General features: G+C 38.7%; 1 long non-coding RNA gene across 1 annotated transcript; it reads right to left on the bottom strand.

Annotated features, from left to right (window-relative positions):
- Positions 1-3,585: 3,585 nt before the first annotated feature.
- Positions 3,586-6,048, bottom strand: LOC128240200 (uncharacterized). Its single transcript, XR_008262088.1, has 5 exons — positions 5,914-6,048; positions 5,057-5,228; positions 4,714-4,855; positions 4,376-4,519; positions 3,586-3,720 (listed from the first exon to the last, which is right to left on the bottom strand). It is a non-coding gene; the product is annotated as an uncharacterized LOC128240200 (long non-coding RNA).
- Positions 6,049-22,925: the final 16,877 nt, after the last annotated feature.

The following is a 22,925-nucleotide window of genomic DNA, read 5'->3' as shown; positions in this document are numbered from 1 at the left end:
GGGAAGGACGAGGACACTGTGAGACCCGTCAACTATGTACAGCGACTCAAGGAGCGCATGAGCTACGCATATCAACTCGCTGGTCAGAGTATTCGGAAGCGTGCCGACATCAATAAAGCCAACTATGACGCCAAGGTCCGCGAGAATCGCCTAGAAGTAGGAGACATAGTTTTAGTTCAGAAAGTTGGACTAAAGGGCAGGCACAAACTGGCAGACAAGTGGGAGCGGGACCCTTATGTTATTGTGGGCATTCCTAACCCAGATGTTCCTGTTTATCAGGTAACCATGGAGTCGCAGAAGGGTCCTGTTCGCACTGTACACAGGAATTTTCTACTTCCGTTTGTGTCTGTCCCTAAGGAAGATGATATCCCGGAAGTGACGAAACGGAAACCGATCAAGATGCATAGACCGGTGACCAGAGCAATGGGCAACGACGACGGCAGCTCCGAGTCCGATTCGAGTTCATCTGACGTAAGTGTCATTCACTATGTGATTCCGCAACGGAGGAGCACAAACGTCAGACAGATACCTATCGGTACTCGGAGGCAGGAGTCTCGTACGTCAAACGCAAGTCTAACACCTAACGAGCCCCATCCATCTTCTACCTCGTCGCTTCGTCCTTCGATCCCAGCAGACACGGCTATCGGGCCGGACGAGAGTCCACCAGTCTCGCTGATAGGGTCAAGGTCGACAGTTCCACCGTTAGCTCAGCAAGCGTCGCCGTCCATCCATAATACTCCGTCTTTGCCGCCTTCGCCACCGGAAGAACCTGTGGTGCACGAAGCCCGGCCAGTAAGACACCGGAAGCCACCAGACCGTTATGGAGAGTGGGTTTCCTGTACGGAAACTAATGACTGTATTTATTACGTTTAGTAGTTAATTTCGTTTAATTTTCTACTATAATATCTCATGTTGCAGGTATTAAATTTCACAGTCCAGGTTTTTATCTGTTTAATATTCTATTTGATTTCAGGGTAGGTTAAGCGAATTGAGATTGGAGATACTTGTGTTTTTTTTTCGTCTTGTCAAACAGTTAACTTTTAGAAACAATAATTTAAATTAGTTTGCAGGATAATCATTTTGTTAAGGAAATTTCAGGAGACCGGTGTTCGAGTGATTTGCTGACATACATATATATACGTTAACTATTGCCATTTTATTTTAGAATATATACACTACGATTTCATCTGTGTATCATTTAGAATTACAGAAATAATGTTTTTGTTTAGAAGCAATTTATGAATATCGTTTAGAAATCATTAGTTTTAATGATTTTGGAAATTCGAGGACGAATTTAACCCTGCAGGGAAGAATGTAACAACCTGATCATTTCATAAATTCATTATATTTATTAATAAAGCGCGATCATGTTCTGCCCGTAGTTAATGTTCTGTCAGTGTCTTGTTATGTATGTTACATGTATGTAAATGTTTAAGTTTGTGACGTATGAAAGTAGTTGGTTCAGTATGAGTGATTTACCTATTTATAGATTTATAGAGGGCGCTTTTACTAATCGATTTACCCGTGCTAACTTTCCCGGTCACTCATTCCTGTACTGAACACCGCAACCAACGGACCACTATTTGTGTTTAATATTCTTGCAAAAGAGTATTTTGCTGCCGGTAGGTTAGATTGTTATTTCATATTAGATCGAGTGTATTGTTTTACTTTTATTCATTATATATATATGCATATATTGTGTAATTAACATTAATTATTGTGTTATTTGCAAAAAGGTGATGAATCATCTTTTATATTGCAGGCTTCATCTTCAACATCTTAAATATATATATACAAGACCTACAAAGGCGTTATTTTATACCCCCGGTTACATAAGCAAATTAAAAAAGCCAGAGGCGCTAATTGGATCCCATAAATGTTTCCAAAATTGCGCATCCAAACTGTCTAAACAAAAAGCTGCTTTGGCACTTGCTTAGGACATATAAGCTGTTTTAGAATTATTAATAGATTGCGAGAGATTGGTACCAGCAACATATGGGCCTGATTTACCGCTAACCTGAAGTTTGTAGAGCTTCAATCAAGTGCTACTCTGAAAACTGCAGTCACTGTCTGACAAGTCTCTCATCCGTGATGAGAAAGGTGGCTTCAGTGACTGGTGGTACCATTCTGCATTTCTGCCCACACACGATATCAAGTACCTGAAAATGACAGAGAACAACCATGCACTCAAACTATACTGGAAATGCAACTCAGTGGACAGGCAGTTATGAGCATATCAGATGACACTTCCACACAAAAGTGTGAGACGTTCAATACAAGAGTACTGTCAACAATGCTGAAACATGCATTTTTGGTGATTCTTTGGCGACAGACACTGATGACTGAACAACTAACTAGAAATGTCTGTTTAGAAAAAAGTAACAATTATAACTGGGCAGCCTTTATCACCCAGAGCATGTAGTTACCTCATAAGGTCTTAACATCACGAAAAGTAAACTAGTTTAAGCCCTCAGTAGCCTCGTGTTCCAGAAAACCCGTGCTTGACTGACTGTTCATCTGCATCTGATAAATCTTGCAGTTCGGAAGCCGGTTCTGTCTTTACTGATACATCCCAAACAGATTTTTTTTGCTTAATATGTTTACAGTGTTTGACTCGAAATAAAGATGATTCACATTAAGAAAAAGGTTATATTGCATAAATGTGAAGCCTGTTGAATGGGAGGGGGGTTGACCTCAAGATCCGCTAAATGGGAGACATTATGTGCAATGTGTCTACTATAACATGCGAATTAAGGGTCCCCGAAAATCTCTGTATCAAAACTGACCATAGCCATGTTTGTTGATACAGCCAGTCTAAACAATACATTCTACTATATATTCTACCAACCCTTCTCTTCAAATTCATAATCACACATTTTTGATTTACCCTATAAAAACCTATGGTATATCAATGCCAAAGAAATGCACAATGGAGCAAAGACGAAGGCTTGTCTGCTTTGTTAGTTGAATAAGGCACAACAATTATTAAAGACGTAATTATCGGCCTTGCTTAACATGTGTGCATTGTCCCTGACAACATGTGTACCAAGTTCCGTCTAAATATCTTGAACAGTTTTAGTTATGGTCCAGAATCGACAACAAAACCAAGGCTATGACAACTTATTTGCATCCCAACCTTTGTGGCAACACAACCTCGAACAATGTTGGCTATATTGTTACTTCTGGCCCCTATAGCCCGTTTCTGTCCTGGCCTCTCATCCCTGGGAAGATTTGAGTCCATGTTGTTACTTCTTCATCTAGGGACAGTTACTAGAAATCATGCAGTTTTCCCCTGATGTTGATATTATCTTGTGAAGTTTTATCCTCCTGCAAGGTTTCATACATTACTTTTTTCTCCAACTAGAAAGCTAACTTTTACAAGCACAAACACATTAAAACTACACTTTCTCCATTAGCACGATTAGTATTCCCTGTCCGGAGTTTACATAAACACTACATTACAATACCTACCTGATAATCATTGCTATCTCTGTTTTTGTCCGAGATTTGACAAGATTCATACGCCCCTTGACTATGACATGCTCTTAAAACTCATATATCAAAGCTTTACGACAAAGTACCCTACCTCTGTCATCATCACTATCCCTGCTCCACAAACCCGTCTTGTATAGTTCACAAAGGTCAGGGCAGAATCCTTTCAATCAACTTTGGCCTGCTTAGCTTTCAGCATACCATCTCTGACATACTGTCCTACCAAGTCTGAAGACAAATATTTGAATGCTCACAGTCAAAGTCATTGAAAGCAATGACCTAATAACATACAAGTATGGTCCAGGCTGCTCTCAATACAACCTAGCTCTGAAATTATCTTCTCTAAATCCATGGTGAAAATATCAAAATAATGTATCACAACTACATGTGTATGAAAAAGATAAAACCATGCGTTTACCACATGAATCACCACTTATTCTTGCTCACGAATCAGGAGTTAGAAATGAAGATGAAACAATACATTGACATATCCATGAATCAACAAGACAAAGCTTCAAGTATTACTGTACTATTAGCCAGGCAGTGTTTTTCATACAGTTCTTGAAGTTCTACACCTCTCTCAAGGTAAAAAAATCATCCTCTGTTATGAAATGTTTTCAGGTTTGTGGTCACCTACTCCATGGCCTTGTCTGCCAAGTCAGCTGTCACTCAGAGTGCTCCACACCTGCCTCCACTCACTTAAGTCTTGTCTACTGGAAGGTGGAAGTGCTCAACAAGGTCTTGAAAGGAAATATAATTCACACCATGACTGTAAAAACTATTCCATTATCATATAAAAAAACAAGGCTGTTTTGTCAAGGCATCTTGTGACTGCTTTCTTTCTAAGCATTCACAATTCTTTCTATTCTGTTTTACTCATTACCTTAATGTCATCTTCCCCACGGCAGGTTGGCTCCTCCCCAAAGAATTTCCGGGTGTTAAAGACCTCAAACTTCTGGAGGAGTGGCAGGTCTGGGAATCGATCCTCTAGGTTCACCACAATGTTCGTCAGGAAGGGGATGTAGATCTGCAAATGATAACAGTTTTAACACCTGAACATAATTAAATGATCTTGAACTCTTAATCAATTTTTTTTTTGAATTACAACAAGATGCAGCATATATCAACTTCTATTACATTTAATTTTTTAATAAGAACATCAGTAACAGTAAAAATAATATGTTCACAGAGTTGTACATGGAAATAAATGTTCATGTGTACCTTGTTCCAGAAATAGTCAATATCTATCTCTGAAGTAAAGCCTTGATGGTTCAAGGTGGTCACGCTGTCTTCAGACACTTGGTAGGCCTTGCCCGGCTGTACCACCTTCTACAGAGGCTTTACAGTTGTGTACACCTCATCTCTGAAAATACACACAAGGCAAACCGAATGATTAATAATCAATTACATGTACATTCAATTAGCCTTAAATATATCTCTTTTGAATGTGCCTTTAAACAAAGAGTTATGACTAAGTCATCAGAGGGTGTAGTTGAAATAATTCTATAAATGTTATACCGTAGATAATAAATAAATTTACTAGGTCTGACTCGAGATGACATACTGGCACAGCAACAGACAGTTCTGCTAGGTGAGGCAAAACATCAGCCAGTCATGTGAAGGGACATCACATCATGGATGGCAGGCACTTCATCAACATAGTTGTTGTCTTGTCTTCACATCAATCTTACATCCTTGACCTCTAACAATTGCAGCATAGGTTCCTTCAGCACATTCTTAAATAACAAACATAATTTTGGGGTGCTAAATATGGGAAATAAAATATTTCAAATAGCACTTACCCGGTACTTAGTTTTTTGTCAGCAGAAATATTTTAGGGATGACTTGCAAGCTTGAAACCTGCAAATTCACTAAGGGAATTAGCTATCAATTTACCTGTATTTCCCTCAAGCCACTTGTCCTGACAGGGCTCTTGTCATAAAAATCCTTAACTTGGGGAAGGTATGGTACAACCTTGACTGCCTAGACTGTAGCAAGGGGCAACCTATGTGAAAGGTAGTGGTTGTTGACAAAATGGGGTACTCTCTGCCGCAATTGCATTGCCACCCCATTTTTTTCAACCCACCAATGCAGCAGCCCCATTGCTGCCAAAGGCACACATCTGGTCCAGTTACAGGTTGACAGAGGTAGGTGATGGCAGCTATGATGGTGTCTGCTTTCTAGTCTACAAAAGGCAACACGGACAAGAACTCCGATCAGCCAGCCTCATCCTTCAGATACCCGAGTGTTAAATACAGAAAATGTAATACTGCATAATAAAGAAAACAACCATAGTATTTTCAAATGGTATTCATACACAAATATGATTGACAACATTTAGTAACTATGTACCTGATGTAGACAATCATCTCAATAATGACAGAGACATATGTTGTCTCATTCACCATAATGACAATATACCATGGGGATTTCCTGATATCTTCAAGTAGGGTGTCCCTCAGCAATCGCCCAACAATTAGCACTGCTTCCTGGATGAGCCTCTGTGATTCCTGTTGTCATTGGTGCCTTTGTGAAGGTTGGCTAGGATGTTGACTCCCTGCAGCTGGCCTGAAAAACATTCCATCACATTGTTGCAAACAAGATTTCATTGTCTAAGCACATTACATGTACATGGTATGTGCTAATTCTTTGTGTAAAGAATAACAACTAATATTAATTTATTTAAGACAGTTGTAATATATGTTCATTGTAAGTGCAAGAAATTAATTACTTCAATTATTCATGCCAAGAAATACCAGCCAATTTTTCCGTTTTACACGAGAGTCAACTTCAGCTACACATTAACCCCTAATTGACCAAGAATCTAAGGTCAAATTCTCGTGTTATCATGTCTTGGGAATTGCTGCGGTTTGGGTCAAGATTTGGAAAAATTATGTATTAAATTTTGCTTAAGAAAAACATGAAGAAGTATTAAGTGTTATACATAATTATTGACAAGTTAAACTTAATGTAAACTTATATATAAAATATGTTTGTTTTTTTAATGAGTAACATTAAACTGTTTTAAACATGTGGCAGCTGTTAATTAAAATAGTACGCTTATTACAACTGTTTTGTAAATGTAACCTATATTGATTTATATGAATCTGGTCGTTTCATAGGTCGAATTGTATTTATTGATTTTACAATGGAAGCTTGATTGATTTCACATTTTATAAATTTGTTAGTACATTTGAACCCCATTGACTCGAACTCATAGGGACCGGGGAACATACATCGAGCCTCAGATAATTCGAGCCAAGCGGAAATGCTTACCGTCAGTATCATGAAACATTTTCGGGCCAACAAGGAATTCGAGCAAAACGAGTTAGACCCAACGGAATTCTACTGTATACGTACACAACGTGGAATATACAATCGAAACTTAAAAATATATCATACTGGTGAAACTGAACTCCGAATGTCAAATCTACTTCATTTGTGTTTACATCATCATGAACACATTCTGGGGCATTGTGAATTCATTTTCGTATTACCGTGAGATGCATCTTGCATTGTCATCATACCTTGATTGGTGTAGGAACATATTTGGGCCGACATAAAATCATTATCCTTGAGTGACTCATTTCCTGAATAATATTGTGCTCCCCACCTCCCCCCACCTCTAAAAATAATAAAATGACTCTCCACGATCGTGTCTGTAAAAAAGTATATAACCCCGAATAAAACTGACTATGTTCTATTGAAGTTTAAACAAATATATTAATTGAACATGTTTGGTCATTTAATGTGTGCACTTCAAGTCTTAGTAATACAGCTGGTAATGCTGCAGTTTTTGCTGTTCATACTACCACTACTGTCATCACCACCGCCACAACACCACCGCCGCCACCAGCACCGCAACCACCAATACCACCGATATGCTTCCCCTGAAACCACTGACACTGCTGTTTATACTGTTGTTGCTGCCACTTCTACAGCTTCAGCTATGACTCCAACTACTAACTATCCAATTACTACTTGTAATGCTGTTAATCTCGCGATAATCAACTATGCAGTTGTGGATGAAGGGACTACGTTTGTGTGTCAATGCAAAGGCCCTTCATTTATTTACTTATAATGATGAAGGCACATAGTAAAAACAACATTTTTTCCGAAGATTTTCGACATCCACCGAAAAAAGACTCCCCTGTATCATTTTATGTCGTGCACATGGATCAAATATAAGTTTAGACATATGTATTTTATAACAATTGTGAACAAAAACAATACATCAATTGCTCTTGTTGGAACGATTGAACGCGAGAGTGTGATCTTGTTTAGTGGTGGAAATCGGAAAACGCGTTGACAAACAAATGTCTGTCCCTATACCAAACTCACATGCGCCGACGACGGGAATCGAACGTGGGGTCATCTTGGTGAGAAGCGAGTGGGCTTACCAGTGCGCTAACCGGACAACCAATCAAGTAGTCAATAAAGTGTGACCCATGGGCCATTTTTTCTCAAGAATAATGACTATGTCGTAATTCTATTACTCACTGGGTTTACATCCTTACACCGGCCAAATCCTAATAGCCTCTTATACAACAATACAGTAATGAATTTGATAAATTAATCGACACAATCTAAGCTAAAGGTACTATTTCAATACACGTAGATGTTGCGGAGTTAAGAAATATAGAAAGATTTATCTGTACTTGATGTTTTCAATCTTTAAACATAACTTAAATGCCTAGTTTAGAGAGTTAAACTCCGTTGTCAATGAGACTCTTAAACTACATCAAATATTTAATACTTAGTTAATTATAGTTCAGAAAATCAAGTCTATATTCAGTACTAAACCATTATTGAAATGTTTGTGTTATGCTTGACAAGTATGAAATATAAAAATTGAGATGAAGCGTAAAACCTGAGAATCATGCTCTATTCCAAAAACTGACCAGAGACATTTCTCCCATGCGATTCATACTGGGCGTAACGCACCAGTCAATTGTAACCACGGCCCCCCCCCCCCTATGTCCGGGGAATAGGCGGGACTTTGACTTTTGGTCAAGCCAACCCCGGGTAAAATCTCCGCCTGCGGGAACGAACTGATGGTTAAACACCGGCCAAATGCCCCCGCACCCCAGAGACTTTATATGAGGCCCAATCTGGGCTTAATTTGGCGCTATGACAAAACCACCGCGGTCACCCAGCCCTGCGGGGCCAACTGGAAAGTCAAAACACAGCCCTTTTCCCCGGCTATCCCCGGACCTGGGGGGGGGGGGGGCCCTGGTTACAATTGACTGGTGCATAATGGCCATTAAATTTCGATGATTTAGCTAATAGCAGATAACGGATAAAAGTTGTCTGGAAAATCACAAAACCATTCACTGGAACATTAAATATGACAGGTTAATGCAGGCTTAGCCTCTCAAAACACGGGTTTCCTTCTTAATCGAAAATTGGATAGGATTTCTTGGCATGGTAAATTACGCCCATAAAAGAACAGCCAATCAAGTTTGAACGCAATTACCCATTATTCTAAAATTGCAGCAAATACATACATAGAAACTAAAGTGTGAAAGTACATTACGCCGTAAATAAGTATGTACATTGTATTTTAAAGCTGAAATCATGCAATGATGAGGAATCTCTACTTTTATGACAGGAAATGAATACCTTATAACTAGGGGAGGCAATCGTGGGGCGGTTACATTACACTAATCACACTGGGATCTGGTCATACTTACCCAACGCTAAAATTAGATATTGCATATTTTGCTTTCTTTGAAATACAGATAAGTACGATCGAATATCAGAATGTTTAAATGAAGTTTCAATTAAATATTCACCTTCCATGATCGCCTTATTCAATTCAAAGTGCAACTTCGTTCGGATATTTTAGACAAATGCCATATACTGTAGACAGCAAAAAAAAAAACACGAAAAAATAATATTTAAAAAAAATGTAAGCGTGATTTGAGTGTAGCGTATGATTTTTTTTTATCGAAACGAGAATACATTTTTTTTCTTTCGAAAGTGGCAAATACTCTCCTCCGGAAACTAGATTCCTGATTGGTGTACTCCACAGTGAGCGCGAGTCCCAGCCCTGTCATTGACTAACTTGTGTAATACTGATATATATATTGAAGTTCTCTCCAATATTGAAGCCCCTTATAGCCCAGTCAAAGCGTCACAATCTGACCGCACTATACAAGAACGTCGTGGCACGTGGTATACCGTGGTTGTGACACAATGTAAACATAACGCGTTCTGACGGCTAGTACGTTTTTTTCGTTTATTGACTCGTTGTGCTGTGGTATGCTACGTCGTGACCCCGCTGCACCCTCATTTCCTTGTCACGTTATGACACGCGGTGTCACTATGTTATACGTTGAAACACGTTGTATAACGTTATATGCTGCTGTTTGCTACGTTGTACGAGGTTGTGTTATGTTCCAGTCACATTCAGAGACTCATGATAGCACGTTATCTGACATTGCGTTATGCTTTATGTGCATGTATTCGTAGTTGACTCGGTTATGAGTGAAAACAAAGTAGAAGCACTTTAGTTTAATTTAAAAACCAAACACACATATTTGCACTATAGAAGAATTAAGGCGTAATAAAAGATCCTGTCTGAGGTAGGACAATTCGTTATTGTAATTGTACACAAGGCCTGAGGTAGGACAATTCGTTATTGTGATTGTACACCAGACCTGAGGTAGGACAATTCGTTATTGTGATTGTACACAAGACCTGAGGTAGGACAATTCGTTATTTTGATTGTACACCAGACCTGGGGTAGAACAATACGTTATTGTGATTGTACACAAGGCCTGAGGTAGGACAATTCGTTATTGTGATTGTACACCAGACCTGAGGTAGGACAATACGTTATTGTAATTGTACACCAAACCTGGGGTAGAACAATACGTTATTGTGATTGTACACAAGACCTGAGGTAGAACAATACGTTATTGTGATTGTACATAAGGCATGACGTTATTGTGATTGTACCCAAGACATGAGGTAGAACAATTCGTTATTGTGATTGTACACAAGACATGAGGTAGAACAATTCGTTATTGTGATTGTACACCAGACCTGAGGTAGGACAATACGTTATTGTGATTGTACACCAGACCTGAGGTAGAACAATTCGTTATTGTGATTGTACACAAGACCTGAGGTAGAACAATTCGTTATTGTGATTGTACACCAGACCTGGGGTAGAACAATACGTTATTGTGATTATACACCAGACCTGGGGTAGAACAATACGTTATTGTGATTGTACACCAGACCTGGGGTAGAACAATACGTTATTGTGATTGTACACCAGACCTGGGGTAGAACAATACGTTATTGTGATTGTACACAAGACATGAGGTAGAACAATACGTTATTGTGATTGTACACAAGACATGAGGTAGAACAATACGTTATTGTGATTGTACACAAGACATGAGGTAGGAACAATACGTTATTGTGCTTGTACACCAGACCTGAGGTAGGACAATACGTTATTGTGATTGTACACCAGACCTGAGGTAGAACAATACGTTATTGTGATTGTACACCAGACCTGAGGTAGAACAATACGTTATTGTGATTGTACACAAGACATGAGGTAGAACAATACGTTATTGTGATTGTACACAAGGCATGAGGTAGGACAATTCGTTATTGTGATTGTACACAAGGCCTGAGGTAGGACAATTCGTTATTGTGATTGTACACCAGACCTGAGGTAGAACAATACGTTATTGTGATTGTACACAAGACCTGAGGTAGAACAATACGTTATTGTGATTGTACACAAGACCTGAGGTAGAACAATACGTTATTGTGATTGTACACCAGACCTGAGGTAGAACAATACGTTATTGTGATTGTTCACAAGACCTGAGGTAGAACAATACGTTATTGTGATTGTACACCAGACCTGAGGTAGGACAATTCGTTATTGTGATTGTACACCTGACCTGAGGTAGAACAATACGTTATTGTGATTGTACACAAGATTTGAGGTAGAACAATACGTTATTGTGATTGTACACAAGACATGAGGTAGAACAATTCGTTATTGTGATTGTACACAAGACATGAGGTAGAACAATTCGTTATTGTGATTGTACACCAGACATGAGGTAGGACAATTCGTTATTGTGATTGTACACCAGACCTGAGGTAGGACAATTCGTTATTGTGATTGTACACCAGACCTGAGGTAGGACAATTCGTTATTGTGATTGTACACCAGACCTGAGGTAGGACAATTCGTTATTGTGATTGTACACCAGACCTGAGGTAGGACAATTCGTTATTGTGATTGTACACCAGACCTGAGGTAGGACAATTCGTTATTGTGATTGTACACAAGACATGAGGTAGGACAATTCGTTATTGTGATTGTACACAAGACATGAGGTAGAACAATTCGTTATTGTGATTGTACACAGGACCTGAGGTAGAACAATTCGTTATTCAACTTATTGTGATTGTACACAAGACCTGAGGTAGAACAATACGTTATTGTGATTGTACACAAGACATGAGGTAGAACAATACGTTATTGTGATTGTACACCAGACCTGAGGTAGAACAATACGTTATTGTGATTGTACACCAGACATGAGGTAGAACAATACGTTATTGTGATTGTACACCAGACCTGAGGTAGAACAATACGTTATTGTGATTGTACACAAGACATGAGGTAGAACAATACGTTATTGTGATTGTACACAAGACCTGAGGTAGAACAATACGTTATTGTGATTGTACACCAGACATGAGGTAGAACAATACGTTATTGTGATTGTACACCAGACATGAGGTAGAACAATACGTTATTGTGATTGTACACAAGACATGAGGTAGAACAATACGTTATTGTGATTGTACACCAGACCTGAGGTAGAACAATACGTTATTGTGATTGTACACCAGACCTGAGGTAGAACAATACGTTATTGTGATTGTACACAAGACATGAGGTAGAACAATTCGTTATTGTGATTGTACACAGGACCTGAGGTAGAAAAATTCGTTATTCAACTTATTGTGATTGTACACAAGACCTGAGGTAGAACAATTCGTTATTGTGATTGTACACAAGACCTGAGGTAGGACAATACGTTATTGTGATTGTACACAAGACATGAGGTAGGACAATAAGTTATTGTGATTGTACACAAGACCTGAGGTAGGACAATTCGTTATTGTGATTGTACACCTGACCTGAGGTAGAACAATACGTTATTGTGATTGTACACAAGATTTGAGGTAGAACAATACGTTATTGTGATTGTACACAAGACATGAGGTAGAACAATTCGTTATTGTGATTGTACACAAGACATGAGGTAGAACAATTCGTTATTGTGATTGTACACCAGACATGAGGTAGGACAATTCGTTATTGTGATTGTACACCAGACCTGAGGTAGGACAATTCGTTATTGTGATTGTACACCAGACCTGAGGTAGGACAATTCGTTATTGTGATTGTACACCAACCTGAGGTAGGACAATTCGTTATTGTGATTGTACACCAGACCTGAGGTAGACAATTCGTTATTGTGATTGTACACAAGACATGAGGTAGGACAATTCGTTATTGTGATTGTACACAAGACATGAGGTAGAACAATTCGTTATTGTGATTGTACACAGACCTGAGGTAGAACAATTCGTTATTCAACTTGTGATTGTACACAAGACCTGAGGTAGAACAATACGTTATTGTGATTGTACACAAGACATGAGGTAGAACAATACGTTATTGTGATTGTACACCAGACCTGAGGTAGAACAATACGTTATTGTGATTGTACACCAGACATGAGGTAGAACAATACGTTATTGTGATTGTACACCAGACCTGAGGTAGAACAATACGTTATTGTGATTGTACACAAGACATGAGGTAGAACAATACGTTATTGTGATTGTACACAGACCTGAGGTAGAACAATACGTTATTGTGATTGTACACCAGACATGAGGTAGAACAATACGTTATTGTGATTGTACACCAGACATGAGGTAGAACAATACGTTATTGTGATTGTACACAAGACATGAAGGTAGAACAATACGTTATTGTGATTGTACACAGACCTGAGGTAGAACAATTCGTTATTGTGATTGTACACAGACCTGAGGTAGAACAATACGTTATTGTGATTGTACACAAGACATGAGGTAGAACAATTCGTTATTGTGATTGTACACAGACCTGAGGTAGAAAATTCGTTATTCAACTTATTGTGATTGTACACAAGACCTGAGGTAGAACAATACGTTATTGTGATTGTACACCAGACATGAGGTAGAACAATACGTTATTGTGATTGTACACCAGACTGAGGTAGAACAATACGTTATTGTGATTGTACACAAGACATGAGGTAGAACAATACGTATTGTGATTGTACACCAGACATGAGTAGAACAATACGTTATTGTGATTGTACACCAGACATGAGTGTAGAACAATACGTTATTGTGATTGTACACCAGACATGAGGTAGAACAATACGTTATGTGATTGTACACCAGACATGAGGTAGAACAATACGTTATTGTGATTGTACACCAGACCTGAGGTAGAAACATACGTTATTGTGATTGTACACCAGACCTGAGGGTAGAACAATACGTTATTGTGATTGTACACAAGACATGAGGTAGACAATTCGTTATTGTGATTGTACACAGGACCTGAGGTAGACAATTCGTTATTGTTGATTGTACACACGACCTGAGGTAGAAACAATTCGTTTATTTGTGATTGTACACAGACATGAGGTAGAACAATTACGTTTATTGTGATTGTACACCAGACCTGAGGTAGGACAATTACGTTATTGTGATTGTACACAAGACCTGAGGTAGGAACAATTACGTTATTGTGATTGTACACAAGACATGAGGTAGGACAATTCGTTATTGTGATTGTACACAAGGACATGAGGTAGACAATTCGTTATTGTGATTGTACACAGGACCTGAGGTAGAACAATTACGTTATTCAACTTATTGTGATTGTACACAAGACCTGAGGTAGAACAATACGTTATTGTGATTGTACACAAGACATGAGGTAGAACTAATACGTTATTGTGATTGTACACAAGACCTGAGGTAGAACAATACGTTATTGTGATTGACAACAGACATGAGGTAGAACAATACGTTTTGTGATTGTACACAAGACATGAGGTAGGAACAATCGTTATTGTGATTGTACACCAGACCTGAGGTAGAACAATACGTTATTGTGATTGTACACAAGACATGAGGTAGAACAATACGTTATTGTGATTGTACACCAGACATGAGGTAGAACAATACGTTATTGTGATTGTACACAGACCTGAGGTAGAACAATACGTTATTGTGATTGTACACCAGACCTGAGGTAGAACAATACGTTATTGTGATTGTACACAAGACATGAGGTAGAACAATTCGTTATTGTGATTGTACACAGACCTGAGGTAGAACAATTCGTTATTCACTTATTGTGATTGTACACAAGACCTGAGGTAGAACAATTCGTTATTGTGATTGTACACAAGACATGAGGTAGAACAATACGTTATTGTGATTGTACACAAGACCTGAGGTAGAACAATACGTTATTGTGATTGTACACAAGACCTGAGGTAGGACAATTCGTTATTTTGATTGTACACCAGACCTGGGTAGAACAATACGTTATTGTGATTGTACACCAGACCTGAGGTAGAACAATACGTTATTGTGATTGTACACAAGACATGAGGTAGAACAATTCGTTATTGTGATTGTACACAGACCTGAGGTAGAAAAATCGTTATTCAACTTATTGTGATTGTACACAAGACCTGAGGTAGAACAATTCGTTATTGTGATTGTACACAAGACCTGAGGTAGGACAATACGTTATTGTGATTGTACACAAGACATGAGGTAGACAATAAGTTATTGTGATTGTACACAAGACCTGAGGTAGGACAATTCGTTATTGTGATTGTACACCTGACCTGAGGTAGAACAATACGTTATTGTGATTGTACACAAGATTTGAGGTAGAACAATACGTTATTGTGATTGTACACAAGACATGAGGTAGAACAATTCGTTATTGTGATTGTACACAAGACATGAGGTAGAACAATTCGTTATTGTGATTGTACACCAGACATGAGGTAGACAATTCGTTATTGTGATTGTACACCAGACCTGAGGTAGGACAATTCGTTATTGTGATTGTACACCAGACCTGAGGTAGGACAATTCGTTATTGTGATTGTACACCAGACCTGAGGTAGGACAATTCGTTATTGTGATTGTACACCAGACCTGAGGTAGGACAATTCGTTATTGTGATTGTACACAAGACATGAGGTAGGACAATTCGTTATTGTGATTGTACACAAGACATGAGGTAGAACAATTCGTTATTGTGATTGTACACCAGGACCTGAGGTAGAACAATTCGTTATTCCTTATTGTGATTGTACACAAGACCTGAGGTAGAACAATACGTTATTGTGATTGTACACAAGACATGAGGTAGAACAATACGTTATTGTGATTGTACACCAGACCTGATGGTAGAACAATACGTTATTGTGATTGTACACCAGACATGAGGTAGAACAATACGTTATTGTGATTGTACACCAGACCTGAGGTAGAACAATACGTTATTGTGATTGTACACAAGACATGAGGTAGAACAATACGTTATTGTGATTGTACACAAGACATGAGGTAGAACAATACGTTATTGTGATTGTACACAAGACATGAGGTAGAACAATACGTTATTGTGATTGTACACCAGACATGAGGTAGAACAATACGTTATTGTGATTGTACACAAGACATGAGGTAGAAACAATACGTTATTGTGATTGTACACCAGACCTGAGGTAGAACAATACGTTATTGTGATTGTACACCAGACCTGAGGTAGAACAATACGTTATTGTGATTGTACACAAGACATGAGGTAGAACAATTCGTTATTGTGATTGTACACAGGACCTGAGGTAGAAAAATTCGTTATTCAACTTATTGTGATTGTACACAAGACCTGAGGTAGAACAATTCGTTATTGTGATTGTACACAAGACCTGAGGTAGAACAATACGTTATTGTGATTGTACACAAGACATGAGGTAGGACAATACGTTATTGTGATTGTACACAAGGCATGAGGTAGAACAATACGTTATTGTGATTGTACACAAGGCCTGAGGTAGGACAATTCGTTATTGTAATTGTACACAAGGCCTGAGGTAGGACAATTCGTTATTGTGATTGTACACCAGACCTGAGGTAGAACAATACGTTATTGTGATTGTACACAAGACCTGAGGTAGAACAATACGTTATTGTGATTGTACACAAGACATGAGGTAGAACAATACGTTATTGTGATTGTACACCAGACCTGAGGTAGAACAATACGTTATTGTGATTGTACACAAGACCTGAGGTAGAACAATACGTTATTGTGATTGTACACAAGACATGAGGTAGGACAATTCGTTATTGTGATTGTACACCAGACCTGAGGTAGAACAATACGTTATTGTGATTGTACACAAGACATGAGGTAGAACAATTCGTTATTGTGATTGTACACCAGACCTGAGGTAGGACAATTCGTTATTGTGATTGTACACAAGACCTGAGGTAGGACAATTCGTTATTGTGATTGTACACAAGACATGAGGTAGGACAATTCGTTATTGTGATTGTACACAAGACATGAGGTAGAACAATTCGTTATTGTGATTGTACCAGGACCTGAGGTAGAACAATTCGTTATTCAACTTATTGTGATTGTACACAAGACCTGAGGTAGAACAATACGTTATTGTGATTGTACACAAGACCTGAGGTAGAATAATACGTTATTGTGATTGTACACAAGACCTGAGGTAGAACAATACGTTATTGTGATTGTACACCAGACATGAGGTAGAACAATACGTTATTGTGATTGTTCACAAGACATGAGGTAGAACAATACGTTATTGTGATTGTACACCAGACCTGAGGTAGAACAATACGTTATTGTGATTGTACACAAGACATGAGGTAGAACAATACGTTATTGTGATTGTACACCAGACATGAGGTAGAACAATACGTTATTGTGATTGTACACCAGACCTGAGGTAGAACAATACGTTATTGTGATTGTACACCAGACCTGAGGTAGAACAATACGTTATTGTGATTGTACACAAGACATGAGGTAGAACAATTCGTTATTGTGATTGTACACAGGACCTGAGGTAGAACAATTCGTTATTCAACTTATTGTGATTGTACACAAGACCTGAGGTAGAACAATTCGTTATTGTGATTGTACACAAGACATGAGGTAGAACAATACGTTATTGTGATTGTACACAAGACCTGAGGTAGAACAATACGTTATTGTGATTGTACACAAGACCTGAGGTAGGACAATTCGTTATTTTGATTGTACACCAGACCTGGGGTAGAACAATACGTTATTGTGATTGTACACCAGACCTGAGGTAGAACAATACGTTATTGTGATTGTACACCAGACCTGAGGTAGAACAATACGTTATTGTGATTGTACACCAGACATGAGGTAGAACAATACGTTATTGTGATTGTACACAAGACATGAGGTAGGACAATTCGTTATTGTGATTGTACACAAGACTTGAGGTAGGACAATTCGTAAAACGTTCCAAAACGTTTTAGAAAGGCAATTTCCTTTTTAAAGGGACTAAGCACCAGAGGCCGTATTCAATGAGCAACTATAAGATTGAACTTGCATGTAGCTGACCAATAGGCTGAATGAAATCACTGAGACATGTCTAAGATAAGATCAATATTTGATACTGGCCCAGACGATACCATTGCAAGAAAAAAAAATAGAAAAAAGAAAAATGTTTAAAAACTTACATAAAAATAACATCGTTGTGTACATCATACAGCAAAGGGAGGTAACGGTTACTAACGCTTCGTGAAGGTTACAATGCAGTTATCTCGTTCGAGTAACAACATTGTAAACTAAATAACGTGATCATTGAAGCTCTACATGTTGGAAAAGTTTTACCTTTTCGATGTTGGTAAAGTATATAATATTCATTAATCATGTACAGTGTCAAACATACTTAATATGGATAACGATCTGGCGTCAAAGGTATTTCCTTATAAAAACTCGAAAGCCGAAGATTTTACCATGGCTGTGACTTGTGTGGTTACTGGAGACATATATTTGATCATCTAAACACTAAACGGAAACGTCGAATCTGAAATACGACGTCAGTCTTTTGCGTCAAGTACGCATAATTAATGCTACATTTAGTGTCAGTGGCAATGCGTTGCAAATGTAAAATAAAGTGACAACTGTGTTAACAATGGGCTTATTAATGTATGGTTCAAGATCCATCCAAGAACTTGAGAAAGACAGGGGCGTACCTAGGCATAGTCCAGTACGCCCAGGCGTATAAATGAATTAAGGTTCCCGCGAAATGGCCAGTAAAAAAGTCCCGAGTCAAGGGATATCGGTCTCGCTCCAACCCCACAAATCACATTGGGACCAGAATATAGAAATACCTTTACTTTTTTCACCGCTCTTAAGTGTACGGGCGTACATTTCAAAATGCTTCAGGTACGCCCCTGGCAGACAACTTTCTATTTTTCCGTGACACTTAGCACATTCCATATGATCAGGCATTAAAAGACCTGAAAGAATCGTACACACAACATGCTCAAACAGTGCTTAATTACAGGTCATTACAGGTCTGACACAACGGTATGTTATTTCTCGAACGAAACGACATAAGAAATAAAATAATTACAATTACATGAATAATGTCATGAGAACAGGCTTGCACCCTCATAACACAAATATATATTAATTCACCTTCGATAACGAGGAAGCCTTGATTCACCTCTGATAACGAGGAAGCCGTGATTCACCTCTGATAACGAGGAAGCCGTGATTCACCTACGATAACCCGGAAGCCGTGATTCACCTCTGATAACAAGGAAGCCGTGATTCACCTACGATAATCTGGAAGTCGTGATTAACCTACGAAAACGAGGAAGTCGTGATCCACCTACGATAACGAGGAAGTCGTGATTCACCTCTGATAACGAGGAAACCGTGATTCACCTTCGATAACGAGGAAGCCTTGATTTACCTCTGATAACGAGGAAGCCGTGATCCACCTGCGATAACGAGGAAGCCGTGATCACCTACGATAACGAGGAAGTCGTGATTCATCTCTGATAACGAGGAAGTCTTGATTCACCTCTGATAACGAGGAAGCCGTGACTCACCTTCGATTACGAGGCAGCCGTGATTCATCTCTGATAACAAGGAAGCCGTGATTCATCTCTGATAACGAGGAAGCCGTGATTCATCTCTGATAACGAGGAAGCCGTGATTCACCTCTGATAACGAGGAAGCCGTGATTCATGTCTGATAATGAGGAAGCCGTGATTCACCTACGATAACGAGGAAGCCGTGATTCGCCTACGATAACGAGGAAGCCGTAATTCACCTACGATAACCTGGAAGTCGTGATTCACCTCTGATAACGAGGAAGCCATGATTCACCTGCGATAACGAGGAAGCCGTGATTCACTTCTGATAACGAGGAAATCGTGATTCCCTTTTGATAACGAGGAAGCCGTGATTCTTCTCTGATAACGAGGAAGCCTTGATTTACCTCTGATAACGAGGAAGCGGTGATTCACCTGCGATAACGAGAAAGTCGTTGTTCAGCAGTGATAACGAGGAAGCCGTGCTTCTCCAGTGTTGCCAGGCTAGGTCTTCACGAAAAGCTTCCGATTCCGCGCCGTGGTGCCTCCATGTGCCTCCATGTTGCACTGTATACGGCACTGTTTCAGAACTCTTCATATTTCAAGAGTACACACATGTCCTGCCAGTATACAACTTACTTATTTTCATTCATGGCCATATTTTCGCACCTTTCATTGTGATGGCCAAAGGCGTTACTGTAGCTCATTGTTATTATAATAATACATTTATTTATAGAATATTTATTAATAGTATAAATAAACTGTATAAGCAATAAACGGAAGCCAGAAAATAATACTAAATCGCTAAAATAAGGCAATTAACTCATTTTTGAGGAATTATCATTCAAGAATAGTGCACCTAAAATATGATATTATAACATGTAGGTTTTTTTTTGTACCAATGCGTGAATTTATCAAATAACATTTCCACAGAAAGTGTAATATAAAACTGCCATTTAAACCTCCAAGTTTTGTATTACGATAAAATCCCAGGGTTTCAAATCTTGGGTACATTTTACGGGAACTAGCGGTGCTGGTTCTCGACCCGGCTCTCAGAGCCACCGCTCGTACGTGTGGTCGTGCATGGTACGAGATCTGTCTCCTCTCTTCTGTCTTTCCCACTGGCTCTTGGGGCCACCATCGTACATGCGTATGTGGTCGCGCATGTTTCGAGATCTATCAAATAATAATAAATTTCTCATTTTGCCTTCTTTTCCCACTCCTTCTCTTCCCATTACTCACCCTTGCCTCTTTTCCTCTTCAATCTCATAAACTTTCTTATGTACTTTCAACCTCTCAACTTCCGCATTGTATCTCCTTTCTCGTTCTTCTTCCCCTGTCACTTCTCACTTTCTCCTCTTTGCCTATCTCTCCCACTATTTCTTTATCTCATTCTTTCTCATCCCCTCTTTCTCTCAATTCCCCCTAACTCATATCTCCCTCCCCTCCCCTTTCTCTCCACTCTTTCTCCCATCTTCCCCCCCTTCTCTTTCTCCCCTTCCTCCTCATCCTCTCCCTCCTTTTTCTCTCAATCCCCTTCTCTTCCTCTACCTCCTCTTTCTCTCCCTTCACTTCTCTTTCTCCCCTTTCTCTACCTCCTCTTTATCTCCCTCATCTTTCTCCCCTTTCTCTACCTCCTCTTTCTCTCCCTCCCTTTTCTCCTCTTTCTCTCCCTCCTCTTTGCCCCCCTTTCTCTCCCTCCCCTTTCTCTCCCTCCCCTTTCTCTCCCTCCCCTTTATCTCACCCTTTTCCTCTCCCTCTCTTTATCTCCTCTTTTTTATTATCTCCCTCCTCTTTCTCTCCCGCCTCTTAACCGTTCTCTCCTCTACTTTCTCCTTATACGTATTACAATCTTTTTATTTCATACTTAAATCAATTTATTCAGGCTTTTTTATATAAAATTTTCTTGTCATTTAATTTTAATAATTGTAGAAATTTGTACACATGTAGCAAAAACGTTTAAAGGGACTGTACACCAGATTGGCACCAAAAAATGTTTTTTCTGTAACGAATCATAGGACAATTATTTAATGAAATGTTTTACTCTTTGATATCATAATTGTAAAACAACATACCAAAATGTAAAAAAATCGAGTCAAATGACGACTTTAGACAGTCAACAATTAAACGTCTTAAATGTAGTTCGTCAAAACGTAATATTAACACTATTTCAATAAAGGATCTATCCATCTATCTTCTTTATTTCCTCCATTACTGAAGATATACAAGTTATATACACATTATTAAAGTATACATATAATAAATGGATGGGTTATATAATGTTTAAATAAAACAACATGGTGATGCACAATACAGCATAGCTAACACAATATGTGTACAGATTTTGAGTGTCGGTCGGGTACATGCATTTACATATATATGTCTATATATATTTCTATAAGCGTCAGCAACAGGACCTGCGTGCCCTACGCATTACCTTCATCAAAGTTGTAAATGAACTTAAATGATCGTTTGAGGAGAACAAGTGTATTTAAAAGTTTATTTAACAGTGGTAAGATAGGAGCACCGAGGAGTCTTAGTAAAAAGAAAGTTCCATTTAGATGCAATAAGTCTGCAAGGAATTGCGTCCCAAAGACACGAATGTCACTTATAAATGACGAGCGTAATGTCGATGTCGCAACGCATACATATCCACTATGTACTAGCACATATATTATTGAAAAAGAATATTGATCGCAATTGTATCCGCTGTGAGAACGCACTTTGTATACTATACATGGACGGACGTTTGGGTGAAGAAACCTAAACTAATGAAAACTGTCATAGCAAAGCACACGCGAGTTCCACTCGATCGATCTCCTTAAACTGGTAAACTAAAGTCTTAAGGAAGCTCTTCCAAATTGATTTGGAAGGCAGCTTTGATGGATTAACAATCACATCGTTAACAGTTGTCTGCAAACCATATTTACATAAGAAACAACATATATCAGGTACAAAGCCATACATGTGAGTTCGATAAATATAATAGATACCTACGAATAAACAGATTCCTGCTAATGCAGTGGACATTTAAGCTTAGAAGTTTGTGCAAAAACAGAAGCTTTCTAATTCCAATCTCACAACTAAGTTTATGCAAACCAACTATCGCTTCACCGACATATCAGATCTAGTCAAACCGCAGTATCTTTTTGACAATAAAG

Source organism: Mya arenaria, chromosome 7, assembly GCF_026914265.1.
Source record: "Mya arenaria isolate MELC-2E11 chromosome 7, ASM2691426v1".
Classification (NCBI taxonomy): domain Eukaryota; kingdom Metazoa; phylum Mollusca; class Bivalvia; order Myida; family Myidae; genus Mya; species Mya arenaria.
The sequence above is the reverse complement of the archived record's forward strand: the minus strand, read 5'-3'. Positions and strand labels throughout refer to the sequence as shown.